The following is a 12,907-nucleotide window of genomic DNA, read 5'->3' as shown; positions in this document are numbered from 1 at the left end:
CTAGCAGTATATCGCGGCAATCCAAATAGAATTAACAATAGACAGAACCTCTAGGTGTAGTTACCATGTGATAAAATCCTTCTATCACTAGTCCTGATTGAGCCGAGGTTATGGATTAGTCGTCAAACCCCATTACCCAAACATATGTCTCATCTGATTAACAATTAATATGGAAACTCTTTTCCATAAAATCATACTGTCTTGGCCAAGGACTTTTATATCTTGTAAAACAGATAGTATAGGACAATTACCTCTCTACCGAGGGTGATAGATTCCATCTTGACACACACCTACCTCCACGTATAACCCATTGCAGCCAACATGTGTTGACTTAACCCATGATTAGGGTATAAGTATTTACACAGTCAAACTACAATAACCCACACGCAAGATAACCGTGGTGCCTTAGGTCAAAGGATCACTCACACTACTACAGTATGGAACAATTCACTGACGAGTGAGTAGACATCCATGTGATTGTTCATAGTTGGTCACGCTCAGTGAAATTGTTCTCCAACATTCACCTGTATGCTTACTCTAGTGTCACCACACTAATGATTTGAGACTCGTCATTCCATAAAGGAAGTACAGCATACACTAATCTATCCGGATTTACCACCGCCCTCGTGATAATCTTATGATCAGGAGCATTTAAGAATTAATTACAGAAGAATAAAAGTCTCAAATTTCTAACTTCTTAGAAATTTAATTCTTCTACTATTAATTCTATGGACGATTCATAAATATGTATTTGGCAATAATATGAATGAAGAATGCCAGATTTAATCATAAAAGAAAAGTACACTGATATTAACCCTTTAAGTTATGACAAGATTGGCTTATAGGGCATATAACTAACAGACATCTAGCATTTGAGGCCATCCTTCGGCCCGGACTTCTTCTACCTTGTCTCCTATCCATTGGAACAATTTCCCGTGGAGTGTAGAGGGTACACACTCATTTGAGTGTATCCAATCTCTTCCCAATAGCAAGTTGTAGTGGCTGTCTGCATCCACTACGAAGAACGCCGTTTTTAAAGTTTTTGAACCCACCGTGAGTTCGGTGGTGAGCACCCCTCGAGCTTGTTGACCGTTTCCTATAAAATCGGTCATGATTGAATCGGTGGGTTTTAATTCATCTTCGTCTTTGCCCAACTTTTTGAAAAAAGAAGTGGGCATCACATTGACCATAGCACCGCCGTCTATCATAACTCGGCCTACCGGCCGACCTTCTATTAAAGCTTTTATAAACAGAGGCCTTATGAACCTCACCTGCATGGCCGATGGTTTCTCAAAAACCACTGCATCGATCTGTTGAACATCTCTAGCTGCAACTGGGCTACTGTAAGCCCATTCTCTTCTTCTTCTCTGAATTCCTCGTACTCCACAAGCTCCGCTTTGAAGGATTGAGGCAGAGCGTACACCATATTCACCTCGGCCGGTGATTCGTCAGCCGATTTTTCTTTGACTCTCTGTTTCTTCTCTTCTGACTCCTTGGCCGTTTCGGCGGAGGAGTCGCTCTCCATGCGGACCTCCCTCTCTTTAGGAGGCCACCTTTCTCTCTTGATCATCGTCTCGAGGGAAGCTATTTTATCCTCCAACTCCCTCCTGGTCATTTTCTCTTCTAACTCGGCCTCAGTTGGCCGTTCTATTCTCGACTTCAACTGTAGGGCAGGCGATGAGCCGCCTGCCTCATGGTCATTCCTCATCGGACGGAAAGGGTGTGGCTGCTCATTCGGGCGTGTCACGTCCCGCTATCGCCAATTTGGTCGATCCGGGCCCGTACACAGACGCCGAACGAACAGCACCTCCTCTGTTCGCCCAAGGCTCAACAACAACGAATACATGTATAAAGAAATAAACAATTCCCAGGATCACATTTCAATATACATGGCTTGCACGATGGCAAGCAACAACACAAGTGATAGTAAACTAACTGTACAATGAAATTCACTGTAATTTAAAACTTTACATAACTGAAACATTTAGTTATTACATACTTTATATACATTCATTTACATGTCTCTGTACATCGAAATAGATGATACATGAACCCAAAATGGTATACCACTAGTACTCGGGTGTCCACTAGCTAGGCTGCTGGCTCTTGCCTCGATCCTCGGCCACAATACTCGCACTGGAACCTATATGGTTAGTGGTGTGAGAACTACAAGAAAGTTCCCAGTGGGTTCGGCCGCCGACCTCGCCGACTCACCCACTAGGTCTACTCAGGCATATGTAGGCAAGAAAAGTAAACTGAGATAGTAACCGACTATAATATGTAACTACTACAATGCCTGTACAAGCTGAAAGAAACGATGTATATGAAAACTGTAAATATGCATGCATGCTTTTCATTATCTTTACCCAATCTTTTGGTTAACCCTCTGGTTAACATTAACTCACTGACACTATCCCAAATATCGGGGAGACGCAACCTGCACCCGACGGGACTGTCAACTGGGGGAGACGCAACCTCCTGGTCCAGTAAAGATGACTACTCCGGAGCTCATCGTTCAAGGAGGAGCGACCTCACTTGAACCAAACAAATGTGAGTATGATCTGATCCCCCTTTAGAGGATTTAACTGACAAACACTGTCACACTTTACTCTAACTAGCTCTTTATGCTAGTTTTATAATTCCAATGTCGATGCTAACCAAATCTCTAGTCATATGTCACCAAGTTCACTATTGTTATAGTCCATGCATTCATAGGTTTCTATGTCCACATTCTATGTTCATATGTTCTCACTATCAATAAGAATTCACACATTCACTATCACTTGCATAATACCAATGCCCATACCCTATAATGCATGAAAAACAGAAGTAAATATGCTCAATGAATAACATAGACATAAAAGGTGATTCAAAGACTTCGGATAGCACCACCCACCTGTAGTGGTGTCAACAACTAGAATCCACGTCTCGAAGTGAATCCGCAAAGGTATTACGCGACTCAATGCAACTAGAGCCGAATTGGCTTCTAATGCAATTAACGCTTCGCCGACCTGTCGGAATGTCAATTTAGACTTTTGTACAAGTTTAACTTTCATTCATAAGAGAATAAAAGAGATTAACTAAGGTCACATTCACATATTTTACAAGTTTGCATTTCTACTCCAAGGTACTTGTATATATGTATATACGATCCACATATACATATGCCTAGTCTCACTAGTAAATTTCTAATCAACTTTAGACTTTAATAATCAAGAATTAGGGACCAATAACATCAACCTTAAGATGAATTTATCATGATCTTAGCTCAGCTTTACCTTCCAACAACTAATCATAAGTATATACTTAGAGCAAATCTCATAGAATTCATAATACTTAAACGTCTCGGCATCTATACTTCCCTGTTTATTACTTATTTACAGCAGGAATTCTCTTTCTAATCATAATCTTTAGATCCCTTTCATCTCAGATCCATCTAATACCACTCTACCAGGTTCCTTTTCAATTCGGCACACCCAAGAGCTCCATCAAGGCAATAATTCCAGCTCAATCTTAATTTCAGCATCATGCTGAAATTCTGCATCATGCTGAAATTTCAGCACTTCACTTCATCTTTGTGTAGCCACTACCAGCATAGAACAATTAGTTCTCTTGCTTAGAACTCTTCTAGAGTAACTAATATAACTCCAACTAGGGATAAGCATCAATCTTACCTCAATTCGCAGCTCCAACACGCTTTCTTTCAGCTCCAACAGCAGGGTACTTATGCTGAAATTCTGCACACCTACTTCCCCTTTGCAGCCCCTATACCAATTCCAATTAACTAATTCAAGTACTTATAACCTCTTTAGAGTAACTCCTATCACTCAACTCGGGAAAGAACTATTCACTTACCCAATTCGAAGCTTCACCAAGTTCTCTTTTCCAATTCCAATAGCAAGTAGTCTATGCTGAAATTCTGCGCAATGCAGAAATTTCAGCACTTCGGCTTCTCCTTCGCAGCCCCCTGTGCCAATTCAAATTAAGTTATTCTAATGTTTGCAATTCCCTTTTAGAGTAATCTCTATCACTTAACCAGGGATAAGCATTAGCCTTACCTTGATTCAAGGTTTTATCAAGTTCTTTTTTTAATTCGAATTATCTAAGAGGATCCATCAGCCTCTTTCAATTTGGGCGCCGAGATCTTCACGATTCCTCTTTAATTCCTTGCATTCCTATGTCCATTTAAATCAGTTAGAAACCTTTCTCTTAGGCAATACTTTAAGCCTAGCAGAGAAGCAAGATACTCACTTTAATTTTCAAGTTTCCTCAGCTGGAACTCTAATTTGGTAGCTCCAATCAGGCCACAAACCTCAAATCTGCTCACCACCAAGCCTTCTTTCACAGCCACTAACTCTACCAACACAAGTTTTACTCCTTTAGACCTCTCTTTTACTTTGATTTCAGCTGAGAATAATTTAATTACCTGAAGTTATAAACCTTCTTAGCTGGTTTCCTGCTGTTCGACAGCTCCTATCAACCTCCAAAGCTTCAATTTGCCACACCACCCTCTCCCTGCATCAATCGGCTAGAGAGAGAAAGAGAAGAAGAAAAGAGATGAGAAAAGAGCTGTGGAAGGAGGTTCTTACACGTAGACATATTTAGCTGGACTGGGTTAAGGTGATAAGCTCAGCAAATTGCTGTTTAATCCCTCAAAATGCTAAAACTGCATTGCAGTCCAGTAGTTCGCGATTCAGTCCCTGCAGGTTCACAGTTTAGTCCCTGGAGCTTACAATTCAGTCCCTGCACTAAACAACTAGCTGTAGCAGCACTTTGAAGCTTATTTTGCCCATCCAACTCACTTCAAGTCCACTCAAGCACTTCCAAATTACACTAATATACCTCTACAAGTTGTCAAATTAATTTGGAAGCAATTAATTTCCAATTTGGTATCAATTTGGCCATTTTTGACCAAAGTGACTAGAATTTCAGCTTTCGAGTCAAAATGGCAATTGAATGTATTTAGCCACTCCAATTCCATTCTTATCTATTCCCACATTTCCAAAACCTGTCACTTGGTGTTCTCAAGCCTCTAGTTAAGTTTGGAAACACTTAATTTCCATTTTAGCGTTATTGTGACCACTTTGATCACAATTAGCTTCTAATCAAGTTTCAGCCTATTACAATCTCCCCTCCTTAAAATAGTTTCGTCCTCGAAACTCGATTTCATACTTCAATTCTCCTGGTCAAATAGATGAGGGTAGGATTTGCGCATAGCTTCTTCCAATCCCCATGTAGCCTCTCGTCCTGAGTAATTACTCCATTGTACTTTCGCCTCGGGGATATTGCGACTTCGCAATTCTTTTACCTCGCAATCCAAGATGCACACTGGATAAACTTCATAGATCATGTTCTCTTGCGGATCCACTGATTCGAGTTCCAGAATGTGTCCAAGGTGATACACATCCTTGCGAAGATTGGAGACATAAAATACATTGTGAATTCCTTCAAATTTTGGCGGTAGAGCCAAACGATAGGCTACTGCTCCAACTCGTGCTAGGATCTCATAGGATCCAATACATCGAGGACTAAGCTTTCCTCGAACACCAAATCTCTTTTGTCCCTTGCATTGGCGACACTTTCTATAATACTCGATCGCCAACCGCAAATTCCAAGCTCCTTCGACACTTAGTTGCATAACTCTGCTGCCTTAACCGAGCCGTTAACAATGTCTGGCGGACTAGGCGTACCTTTTTCTCCGCCTCTTGGAGTACATTAGGATTAAATACAATCCTTTCTCAATACTTAACATTGCAACTCTGCCATAGGTTCCACTTCCACTTTAACTTAATCCACAATTCATACATATTTCCAATCCTTTATTTTCAATACTTACTAATATACAGAATTACACCATTCTGTGTTCTTTCCAACGGATTGCTACAAGTTCTTCCAGTCTCAATGGCAATGGAAGTCAACATTCAATGACTTACTCTTCTCCGAGGTCATTCATCATCAAAACTTCTTTGTTTTGATTACTTTCTCACTGAAGTGATATATCCAGAAATCGGCACTCTTTTCATGTAATCAACAGCTACTCACACAAACTGCTTATCAAGCCCGTGTCGTAATCAACTATCATCAATAGTTGACCACCATTTAATACCACTAAGTATGATTTTTCCTCATAAATCAATGATTACCCGCATCATCATCTTAACATGTCCCTGTCATCATTCTTATCATCAATAGATGATAACCAATTCACAACAATAACATCCTCTTATTCCAAAGAATATTGCTATCTGTTTTACTCACGATGGGAATCATTCCTGTATGATTCGTACTCAAAATACATAAACCACCTTGGTTCATATATAAACTTGTTAGATAACATTCGCTATTCTCATCATTCTTCGGTGGAGTCTACTTTGATTCCTCAACTGGCATCGTCATCTGCGATATCACAATACACCACTCAATTGTGAGTGTTCCATCACCCACAAATTTCCACTTCTCAACGAAGGGTTCATTCTAACATCTCCACACTCTAATGATTTGAAGACATAATCCTCCAACATTTCACGTGGCTTCCACTACACACTAATCTCAAAGGAAACCTTTGACTTTTCCAGCCACGTTCACAATATATCAATCTCTTGCCACGAGTTTCCACGAACACCTCGTTCGTGCTTCTAATCTCAATTTCTCATCGACGCCTAACTCGGCGGTTCAAAATAGGCAACTAATAGGACCGAGCCTCCGCTCCTGAGGTCACTATCCTCAATTCACCAACTCTCGCACTTCGAGAGCAATCAGCTAAATTACTTATCTCAATTCCACCTTACATAAGGTTTCTCGCTCGCAAGCGTAGACCCAATCATCATCGGGCGACATTCTTATTGAAGAATTCACACTCACTCTAACCGGAGCAACCGCAACTCCAAACCATGTCAAGTCCTCGGGTTGGGTCGCTACACTCTGTATCCTCGATCTCACGATCTAACACGTGGCATTCCACGTACTCGGGTCCAAGCTCGGACTACCGTCCGGACCAAATCTCTGCCCTACCCGTAGGTACCAGGCCGCTGCCTCTCGCAGCTGACTGCGCCTGCCCAATGGGCCCAGGCTCCACAGTCCACAAAGGGTCCAGGCACGGGTCGTCACCAAGCACTACCCGCCGTCGTCCTACACGACATGCTCTACAGAGCTACAAGTACCACTATCGGCTCCTAAGCACCTGCGAGCCACCAGCCCCGCGAGTGATCCTTGGCACGCTTCACACTTAGCAACGCTCCAGTGCTACTGCCAACACACTCTCCTAGCTGAACCATAATCCACATTCTACCGACAGCTATACTCAAGCGTCTTACACTATCGTATCTCTCGCTAGACATCTCACGCTAGGTAATTCAGCCTATGCCTCGAATACGCAAACACAATTCCTCAACTTATTTGAGGTACAACTCAACTAACTTGCCAAAACCAGGCGATCATCTAACCATGCCACAATAGTGACGCCCTTACCACTACACAATCCATCGGAAATACTATCTAGATTTTCGAATTCTAGAAACGTCTTCTAACGTTTCTAATTTAATTCTCATTACCACCCGAATGGTTTAGAGAATAGGTCCACTATGTCCATCTTCATCTCGAGCCCCAACATTGGCTCACTGTGACTGCTCACTAGCACGATCCAACTATCTATCCCTCAATAGACAATATATTCTCTTCATCCTTGCACGCTAGTGTCAAATCCAAGGCTCTATCACATTCTTGCATGTACCGCTCGGAGTTTGTATCATTTCCAAATATACAATCTTCTTACTGAAGGCAGTTTTTTTACCACTTCACTTATCCAATAATACACGTGGCCTGGCCAGGTGAAAATTATCACAATCATTCCTCTCAAAGTAAAAGGTCAACCAACAGACCTTTCCGAATTCTAGGTTAACGACTACAACTCTCTTCCGGCTGTCACTTGGCACTCGATTAATCACTCGAGCTCAATATCAGTCGCTTATCCTTCATTCTCACTAATCAATTCGCACCCCTTCCGTGCGAAATATCACTTAACTTCAACCACAAGGTTCGGTCCATTACTTCATCAGAAGTTCATAGATCAGGAAAGCGCATAGCTTTGACAAATTTCCTGTCAAAGTTTCCATATTTCCTAACCGGCCTTGTTTCCAATATCTCACACTGTGTACTAATCATAACTTAGCATATAGAAAATCTTTCTACCTACTTTTCTCTGAACAGGCATCCTGCTGTAGCCCCCATGATTTATCTTGAAGTCCACTTGTCGTTAATTCCAACAACAACTCTATATCCTGTCCTCGATAAGCAAATCCTTTCTGGGAGAATCTCCCCGAAGCCACTCCATAGATTCTCGACCTGCAAGTATTTCTTTATCCAACTACTTCACAGTCTTCTAGAGTCCATTGACTCAATCTACCAATTTTGTGTGTCCTTTTCGAAATAGTGCTGCCAAATGAATCTTATCCTTTTCCAGGGTATCGATATCCTCAAATAAGGCTTCCATCGAGGCGAGCCATGTCTCCAATACCCAAGGATCTGCCTTCTTTCCATCAACATAGGCGGATTGAACCGCAGAAACGCCATCAATACAGCCAATGATTGCTCGTGCTCAGTCCTTGTTGCAGTCAAATCAAAATCAGACGGCCCAGAAATCACTGGAGGAATCATCACTGGAGGAGGGGCACTCTCACTGTCGGATTAGGTATATATACAGCCTGATCCTCAGATGCTGCTGTTGTCGCCTGTTGCGACACTAGATCCTGTAACTTCTTCATATTCTCCTCCTGCCTCTGTACAATTCCAACTAACGCGCTCATCGGAGCACGTAGCTCCTGAACTTCGCTAGATCCAGTCTGCTCTGGCATCCCAGGAGGTGATGCCGGAGTGGATCTCGTCGCACGTCGCGACATTTCTCTTGAAATGAACCGTTTACACTAGTAGAACAATACCAATCAGGCGAAAGCAATAAGTGTATTTATACTCAACCCTTAGCTTTATGTTGTGGGCCCCCAACATAACTCCGTTCGTTGCGTATAAATAACACTTGGATCAGCCCCTAATTAACATTAGAGACTTACTAACAACTAACCAAATTAATTTAGCCTTCGCTATCATTAGATTCACGCCACTCGCGTTCCTGGTTCCTAGGTTTCCATTCCTAAGTCCCCTAGGTCATCCTAGACTTTCACTATCACTTGCTCTGATACCACTCTATCTGTCACGTCCCGCTATCGCCAATTTGGTCGATCCGGGCCCGTACACAGACGCCGAACGAACAGCACCTCCTCTGTTCGCCCAAGGCTCAACAACAACGAATACATGTATAAAGAAATAAACAATTCCCAGGATCACATTTCAATATACATGGCTTGCACGATGGCAAGCAACAACACAAGTGATAGTAAACTAACTGTACAATGAAATTCACTGTAATTTAAAACTTTACATAACTGAAACATTTAGTTATTACATACTTTATATACATTCATTTACATGTCTCTGTACATCGAAATAGATGATACATGAACCCAAAATGGTATACCACTAGTACTCGGGTGTCCACTAGCTAGGCTGCTGGCTCTTGCCTCGATCCTCGGCCACAATACTCGCACTGGAACCTATATGGTTAGTGGTGTGAGAACTACAAGAAAGTTCCCAGTGGGTTCGGCCGCCGACCTCGCCGACTCACCCACTAGGTCTACTCAGGCATATGTAGGCAAGAAAAGTAAACTGAGATAGTAACCGACTATAATATGTAACTACTACAATGCCTGTACAAGCTGAAAGAAACGATGTATATGAAAACTGTAAATATGCATGCATGCTTTTCATTATCTTTATCCAATCTTTTGGTTAACCCTCTGGTTAACATTAACTCACTGACACTATCCCAAATATCGGGGAGACGCAACCTGCACCCGACGGGACTGTCAACTGGGGGAGACGCAACCTCCTGGTCCAGTAAAGATGACTACTCCGGAGCTCATCGTTCAAGGAGGAGCGACCTCACTTGAACCAAACAAATGTGAGTATGATCTGATCCCCCTTTAGAGGATTTAACTGACAAACACTGTCACACTTTACTCTAACTAGCTCTTTATGCTAGTTTTATAATTCCAATGTCGATGCTAACCAAATCTCTAGTCATATGTCACCAAGTTCACTATTGTTATAGTCCATGCATTCATAGGTTTCTATGTCCACATTCTATGTTCATATGTTCTCACTATCAATAAGAATTCACACATTCACTATCACTTGCATAATACCAATGCCCATACCCTATAATGCATGAAAAACAGAAGTAAATATGCTCAATGAATAACATAGACATAAAAGGTGATTCAAAGACTTCGGATAGCACCACCCACCTGTAGTGGTGTCAACAACTAGAATCCACGTCTCGAAGTGAATCCGCAAAGGTATTACGCGACTCAATGCAACTAGAGCCGAATTGGCTTCTAATGCAATTAACGCTTCGCCGACCTGTCGGAATGTCAATTTAGACTTTTGTACAAGTTTAACTTTCATTCATAAGAGAATAAAAGAGATTAACTAAGGTCACATTCACATATTTTACAAGTTTGCATTTCTACTCCAAGGTACTTGTATATATGTATATACGATCCACATATACATATGCCTAGTCTCACTAGTAAATTTCTAATCAACTTTAGACTTTAATAATCAAGAATTAGGGACCAATAACATCAACCTTAAGATGAATTTATCATGATCTTAGCTCAGCTTTACCTTCCAACAACTAATCATAAGTATATACTTAGAGCAAATCTCATAGAATTCATAATACTTAAACGTCTCGGCATCTATACTTCCCTGTTTATTACTTATTTACAGCAGGAATTCTCTTTCTAATCATAATCTTTAGATCCCTTTCATCTCAGATCCATCTAATACCACTCTACCAGGTTCCTTTTCAATTCGGCACACCCAAGAGCTCCATCAAGGCAATAATTCCAGCTCAATCTTAATTTCAGCATCATGCTGAAATTCTGCATCATGCTGAAATTTCAGCACTTCACTTCATCTTTGTGTAGCCACTACCAGCATAGAACAATTAGTTCTCTTGCTTAGAACTCTTCTAGAGTAACTAATATAACTCCAACTAGGGATAAGCATCAATCTTACCTCAATTCGCAGCTCCAACACGCTTTCTTTCAGCTCCAACAGCAGGGTACTTATGCTGAAATTCTGCACACCTACTTCCCCTTTGCAGCCCCTATACCAATTCCAATTAACTAATTCAAGTACTTATAACCTCTTTAGAGTAACTCCTATCACTCAACTCGGGAAAGAACTATTCACTTACCCAATTCGAAGCTTCACCAAGTTCTCTTTTCCAATTCCAATAGCAAGTAGTCTATGCTGAAATTCTGCGCAATGCAGAAATTTCAGCACTTCGGCTTCTCCTTCGCAGCCCCCTGTGCCAATTCAAATTAAGTTATTCTAATGTTTGCAATTCCCTTTTAGAGTAATCTCTATCACTTAACCAGGGATAAGCATTAGCCTTACCTTGATTCAAGGTTTTATCAAGTTCTTTTTTTAATTCGAATTATCTAAGAGGATCCATCAGCCTCTTTCAATTTGGGCGCCGAGATCTTCACGATTCCTCTTTAATTCCTTGCATTCCTATGTCCATTTAAATCAGTTAGAAACCTTTCTCTTAGGCAATACTTTAAGCCTAGCAGAGAAGCAAGATACTCACTTTAATTTTCAAGTTTCCTCAGCTGGAACTCTAATTTGGTAGCTCCAATCAGGCCACAAACCTCAAATCTGCTCACCACCAAGCCTTCTTTCACAGCCACTAACTCTACCAACACAAGTTTTACTCCTTTAGACCTCTCTTTTACTTTGATTTCAGCTGAGAATAATTTAATTACCTGAAGTTATAAACCTTCTTAGCTGGTTTCCTGCTGTTCGACAGCTCCTATCAACCTCCAAAGCTTCAATTTGCCACACCACCCTCTCCCTGCATCAATCGGCTAGAGAGAGAAAGAGAAGAAGAAAAGAGATGAGAAAAGAGCTGTGGAAGGAGGTTCTTACACGTAGACATATTTAGCTGGACTGGGTTAAGGTGATAAGCTCAGCAAATTGCTGTTTAATCCCTCAAAATGCTAAAACTGCATTGCAGTCCAGTAGTTCGCGATTCAGTCCCTGCAGGTTCACAGTTTAGTCCCTGGAGCTTACAATTCAGTCCCTGCACTAAACAACTAGCTGTAGCAGCACTTTGAAGCTTATTTTGCCCATCCAACTCACTTCAAGTCCACTCAAGCACTTCCAAATTACACTAATATACCTCTACAAGTTGTCAAATTAATTTGGAAGCAATTAATTTCCAATTTGGTATCAATTTGGCCATTTTTGACCAAAGTGACTAGAATTTCAGCTTTCGAGTCAAAATGGCAATTGAATGTATTTAGCCACTCCAATTCCATTCTTATCTATTCCCACATTTCCAAAACCTGTCACTTGGTGTTCTCAAGCCTCTAGTTAAGTTTGGAAACACTTAATTTCCATTTTAGCGTTATTGTGACCACTTTGATCACAATTAGCTTCTAATCAAGTTTCAGCCTATTACAGGGCGTCTCCATATGTTGAGCTTCATCCCTTTCGCCTCTTTATAATGTTGACGTGCCTCGGCTTGCATCCTCTGCTGCCGACGCTTTTGGGTTTTTGTTAACATCGGCCCCTGCCATCTGGTCGATGGTTTAACATCGACTTCGTGCTACTCATCCACTGGCACGTTTGCCGGTACTTTTACTGTTCTTAGATGATTTTTTAGAATTTCTCTTCTTTCCCATGGTCTCGGCTAAGGCTGAATGCCGAGTTCATTGACTAGTCTCCGACCGAGGAATTCTATGTCCCCCTCGGTCATTCCTTCAAATTCTGGTTCTGGTCTCGG

General features: G+C 41.4%; 1 long non-coding RNA gene across 12 annotated transcripts; it reads right to left on the bottom strand.

Annotated features, from left to right (window-relative positions):
* Window positions 1–2,099: 2,099 nt before the first annotated feature.
* Window positions 2,100–12,564, bottom strand: LOC109704364. Of its 12 annotated transcripts, none has more exons than XR_002214325.1 (14): window positions 12,049–12,564; window positions 11,886–11,974; window positions 11,711–11,809; window positions 11,518–11,634; window positions 11,315–11,426; window positions 11,134–11,224; window positions 10,356–10,470; window positions 4,427–4,528; window positions 4,252–4,356; window positions 4,059–4,175; window positions 3,856–3,967; window positions 3,675–3,765; window positions 2,897–3,011; window positions 2,100–2,143 (listed from the first exon to the last, which is right to left on the bottom strand). It is a non-coding gene; the product is annotated as an uncharacterized LOC109704364 (long non-coding RNA). The 12 variants fall into 12 exon arrangements; XR_002214318.1 differs by having other exon boundaries at window positions 11,711–11,815; window positions 12,049–12,562; XR_002214317.1 differs by lacking the exon at window positions 12,049–12,564 and adding an exon at window positions 4,590–4,700 and having other exon boundaries at window positions 4,427–4,515; window positions 11,711–11,815; window positions 11,886–12,042.
* Window positions 12,565–12,907: the final 343 nt, after the last annotated feature.

The sequence above is a fragment of the Ananas comosus genome, unplaced genomic scaffold (genome assembly GCF_001540865.1).
Source record: "Ananas comosus cultivar F153 unplaced genomic scaffold, ASM154086v1, whole genome shotgun sequence".
Lineage (NCBI taxonomy): Eukaryota > Viridiplantae > Streptophyta > Magnoliopsida > Poales > Bromeliaceae > Ananas > Ananas comosus.
This window is presented reverse-complemented; position numbering and strand designations above follow the sequence as displayed.